The sequence below is a fragment of the Hipposideros armiger genome, unplaced genomic scaffold (assembly GCF_001890085.2).
Source record: "Hipposideros armiger isolate ML-2016 unplaced genomic scaffold, ASM189008v1 scaffold_8, whole genome shotgun sequence".
NCBI lineage: Eukaryota > Metazoa > Chordata > Mammalia > Chiroptera > Hipposideridae > Hipposideros > Hipposideros armiger.
Genome location: NW_017731358.1, coordinates 292214 through 297645, shown reverse-complemented (window position 1 = coordinate 297645; position 5432 = coordinate 292214). Strand labels below are relative to the sequence as shown.

Here is a 5432-nt window from a genome sequence, read left to right as displayed (position 1 = left end):
AACCGGGGCCCTGCTGCTTAGAGCTTGTGCTCCCAAGTCAACTCTTAACCTACGAGCCAGTCAGCCGGCCCACAAACATGTTACTTTAACCATTTAAATGCAGTGATAGGATTTGAAAAATAAATGTTAGAAGTTAAAGATATTTTTTGCCATTTATACATAGTAAAATTTTAGACATTTCAAAAAGGAGGGGGATAAAAAGGCAAAAAAAAAAAACATGTGGAAATTATTTAAAAACAAATGTTTGTTTGGAAATACAAACATACAGATTGGAAAGTAAGGAATAAAACTGTCTTTGTTTGCAGATGATATGATTGTCTACATAGAAAATTCAAAAAAAGCAACCAAAGGAAAAGAAAAAAACCCAAAAACAAACCCTTGGAACTAATAAGCAATTATAGCAACATTGCAGGATGCAAGGTTAATATACAAAAGTCAATAGCTTTCCTATTTCCCAGCAGTAAACAATTGGGATTTGAGATTATGTTAAGAACATAATAACATTCACATTAGCACCTAAAAAATGGAAATACTTAGGTATGAATCTAACAAAATGTGTACAAGATATATATGAAGAAAACTACAAAACCCTTATAGAAGCAATCACAATAAAACTAAATAAATGGAAATATTTCATGTTCATGGAATATTGTCAAAATGTCAGTCCTTTCCAATTTGATCTATGGATTCAGTGCAATTCCAATTAAAATCCCAGGAAGTTATTTTGTGACTATTAACAAATTGATACTGAAGTTTACTAGAAGAGGCAAAAGACCCAGAATAGCCTGCACAATATTGAAGGAGAAGAACAAACTTAGAGGACTGACATTGCCTAACTTCGAGACTTACTATAAAGTTACAGTAATCAAGACAGTGTGGTATTAATGAAAGAACAGACAAAATGAAACATAATAGAAAATCAGAAATAGAATCCCACAAATATAATCAAGTGATCTTTAACAAAGGAGTAAAGGCAACACAATGAAGAAAAGATAATCTTTTCAACAAATGGTGCTGGTACCACTGGATAGCCACATGCAAAATAATGAAGTAGACCTAGACTTTATATCCTTCACAAAAATTAACTCAAAACAGATCACAGATTTAAATGTAAAAGGCAAAAACTATAAAGCTCTTAAAAAATAACAGTAGAAATTCTAGATGACCTTGTGCTTGGCGATGACACCAAAAGCATGATACATGAAACAAATAATTGATAAATTGACTTCATTTAAATTAAAAACTTTTGCTCTACAAAAGACACTGTCAAAAGAAATTGCGATAAATGCTACAGATGAAGAAAATACTTGCAAAAGATATATCTGATAAAGAACTGCTAAAATATACAAAGAATTCTGAAAACTCAACAATAAGAAAACAAACAAACATGGGGTGACCGGTTAACTCAGTTGGTTAGAGCATGGTGCTGATAACACCAAGGTTGCCGGTTCGATCCCCACATGGGCCACTGTGAGCTGTGCCCTCCTTAAAAGAGTCAACTATGCCATTGTAGCTGAAAACAATGTGTAACCAATGACCATGGCTGTTCCTCAACAAAATGAAAGAAAGAAAGAAAACAAACAAGTTGATTAAAAAATGGGCAAAAGATCTGAACAGACACCTCACCAAAGAAGATATACAGACAGCAAATGAGCAAGTGAAAAGATACTCAACACTATTTGTCATTAGGGAAATGCTAATTAAAACAACAGTGAGATATTACTACACATCTAGTAGAATGGTGAAAATCAAAAACACTGACATCAAATGCTGGTGAGGATGTGGAACAACAGAAACTCACATACATTGCTAGTGGGTGTGCAAAATGGCACAGCCACTTTGGAAGACAGTTTGGCAGTTTCTTATAAAGCGAAACATAATCTTACCATGCAATCCAGAGGTCGCACTCCTTTTTATTTAGCCAAATAAGTTAAAAATTTATGTTTACACAAAAACCTGCACACTAATGTTTGTAGCAACTTCATCATAATTGTCAAAACTTGGAAGCAACCAAAATGTCATTCAATAGGTGAATGTATAAACAAACTGTCACACACTTAACTTGTTGTAAACAATGGAATGCTATTTAGTGATAAAAGGAGCTATCAAGCTATGAAAAGACATGACGGAATCTTCAACGCATATCGCTAAGTGAAAAAAGCCAGCCTGAAAAGGCTATATATTGTATAATTCCAACTATATGCCATCTGGGAAAGACAAAATTATGAAGACAATAAAAAGACAAGGGATTGCTTGGGGTTTGGGAGAGGGAGGAAAGAATGGACAGGTGGAACACATGAGATTTTTAGGCAGTGCGATACTTTAATGATGGATACATAACAGTATGCATTTTTCAAAACCCATAGTACTGTCAACACAAAGAGTGAACCCTAAACTGAGGACTTTAGCTAATAATAATGTATCAGTATCGGTTCATCAATTACAACAAACATACCAGCCTAATGTAAGATATGAATAGGGGGAACTGAGTGCAAGGAGGGAGAGGCTGGGAAGGGGATATATGGAAACTCTCTGGTCTTTCTGCCTAAGTTTTCTGTAAACTTAAAACTGTTCTAAAAAAAAACTCTACTTAAAAAGCTATTGAGTTTGTCTTACATCAACTGCCTAAGAGTTGTGCTGTAAGAAGCAACGACCTCTTCCTCTCAGCCATCTGCCCGACAGCCGCAAAGCAGCAACCATGCAGGAGTGCATCTCCATGCACATTGGCCAGGCTGGTGTCCAGATAGGCAATGCTTGCTGGGAGCTCTATTGCCTAGAACACAGCATCCAGCCCAATAGCCAGATGCCAAATGACAAGGCCATTGGTGGAGGAGATGACTCCTTCAACACCTTTTTCAGTGAGCGTCTGGCAAGCATGTGCCCAGGGCACTGTTTGTAGACCTGGAACACACGGTCGTTGATGGAGTTCACATTGGCACCTACTGCCAGCTTTTCCATCCCAACCAGCTCATCACAGGCAAGGAAGATGCTGCCAATAACTATGCTTGCAGACGCCACACTATTGGCAAGGAGATCACCGACCTTGTCTTGGACCGAATTCGGAAACTGGCCGACCAGTGCACAGGTCTTCAGGGCTTCCTGGCTTTCATCAGCTTTGGCGGGGGGAACTGGTTCTGAGTTCACCTCCCTGCTGATGGAACGTCTCTGTCGATTATGGCAAGAGATCCAAGCTGGAGTTCTCCATTTACCCAGCCCCCCAGGTTTCCACAGCTGTAGTTGAGCCCTACAACTCCATCCTCACCACCCACACCACCCTGGAGCACTCTGATTGTGCCTTCATGGTTGACAATGAGGCCGTCTATGACATCTGTCGTAGAAACCTCGATATTGAGCGCCCAACCTGCACTAACCGGAATAGGTTGATAGGTCAAATTGTGTCCTCCATCAGTGCTTCCCTCAGGTTTGCTGGAGCCCTGAATGTTTACCTGACTGAATTCCAGACCAACCTGGTGCCCTATCCCCGCATCCACTTCCCTCTGGCCACATATGCCCCTGTCATCTCTGCTGAGAAAGCCTACCATGAGCAGCTTTCTGTAGCACAGATCACCATGGCGTGCTATGAGCCAGCCAACCAGATGGTGAATTGGGACCCTCGCCACAGTAAACACATAGCTTGCTGCCTGTTGTACCATGGTGACGTGGTTCCCAAAGATGTCAGTGCTGCCCTTGCCACCATCAAGATCAAACACAGCATCCAGTTCATGGACTGGTACCCCACTGGCTTCAAAGTTGGCATTAATTACCAGCCTTCCACTGTGGTACCTGGTGGAGGCCTTGCTGAAACACAGCGAGCTGTGTGCATGCTGAGCAGCACCACAGCTATTGCTGAGGCCTGGGTGTGCCTGGATCACAAGTCTGACCTGATGGATGCCAAGCGTGCCTTTGTTCACTGGTACGTGGGTGACGGCATGGAGGATGGAGAGTTTTCTGAGGCCCGTGAGGACGTGGCTGCCCTTGGTAAGGATTATGAGGAGCTTGGTGTGGAGTCTATTGAAGCAGAGGGTGAGGAAGAAGGAGAGGAATACTGAAGTTAGTGTGTCGCTAAGGTGCTGCCTTTACGGGGAAGCTCATTCTGTTTTAAACATTGAAAGGCTGTAGTCTGATCAGTTAATTTTTATGTAGCTGTGTATACACTCATATACAGTTATTGGCCTATGCTTTAAAACACGATGCTTTGTTACAGACCCAACCTGTTCATTTCTCTGATGGGTTTGAATAAAGTAGTTCCTGTCTTAAATGAAAAAAATAAATAAAAATGAAAAACCTATTAGAATTAGTGAGTTCAGCAAGTTTAGAGGATACAAGATCAACACACAAAAATCAATTGTATTGCTCTGTAAAAGCAATGAACAATCCGAAAAAATTCAGGCACTGCAGCCATAATTCAATCCCTCTGCAGCCACATGTGACTAGTGGTCATGCTACGGGGCAGCACAGATACAGAAATTCCCATCATTGCAGAAAGTTCTATTGGACAGCAGTGCCCTGGCACAAAACAAGAGCTCGGTGGCCTCACCTGAAAAATGGAGATACTTTCCATTTCACAGGTTGTCATGACTATTAAATAAAATAAAACATAGTCAGTGATCTATAAATGCTGGCATTGTAATGATTAATAAACAAGAAGTCGGCAATGTTGGTTTTGGGAAACAACCCTACCCTGGCAATCCTTAGGGCTCCCACTAACTTGCTGTGTTACCTTGGATAACTTATTTCCCCTACCTTGGGCCTCAGTACCCTTGTTTGAAAACTGCAAGAGTTGAACCAGGTGCTTGATTCTAGTTCTGACATTTGAAGAGTCTATTAATCAATGGATCTTTCAATGATAAATGATTACAGAAATGTCCTCACGCTATCTCCAACATAGAAGGGCCAAATCATGCTAAAATGTTGGAGAAAATGAACCAGAGGAAATAACTTTTTTCTCATTTTTATGAAAGGTCCTGGAATTCTTGGTGAAATTTCATAATTACAAATAAAAATGACTCATTCAACATACTGAGAGAGGAAGAAAGAAAGGGCAGGGGGTTGGTGGGTGGCTCGAGAAAAGCATATACATTTACAGGTTGACTCAACCTGTTCCAGCTGGCAGCTGGCGTGGTGGGGCTGGGGACACTTGACCTCAATATATCTTCTGCACAAAGTGGAAGGGAAGGGCTTCCTGCCATCCTTTGTCATCAAGCAGGCCAAGCCTGGCTAATGGGAACTGTCACCTGGGCTTTTCCAGGTCAGAAACGAAGAACAGCAATTAACTCCTCTCAGAGGCCTGTGGCCCTGAGCAGGCCCTGCCAGGCCAGGTAGCTAAATCATTAAAGACACAGTTCTTTTCAGTGATAAATTGTGCAGTCGCATGAAACCCGCTGCTGGCCATTAATCTGGGCTAATCGGGTTGAAAGCTGGGTTGTTTTATT

General features: G+C 41.0%; 1 pseudogene; it reads left to right on the top strand.

Moving 5' to 3' along the window:
- The first annotated feature begins 2698 nt into the window (after positions 1-2698).
- LOC109387274 (tubulin alpha-1A chain-like) lies at positions 2699-4049 on the top strand (annotated as a pseudogene).
- Positions 4050-5432: the final 1383 nt, after the last annotated feature.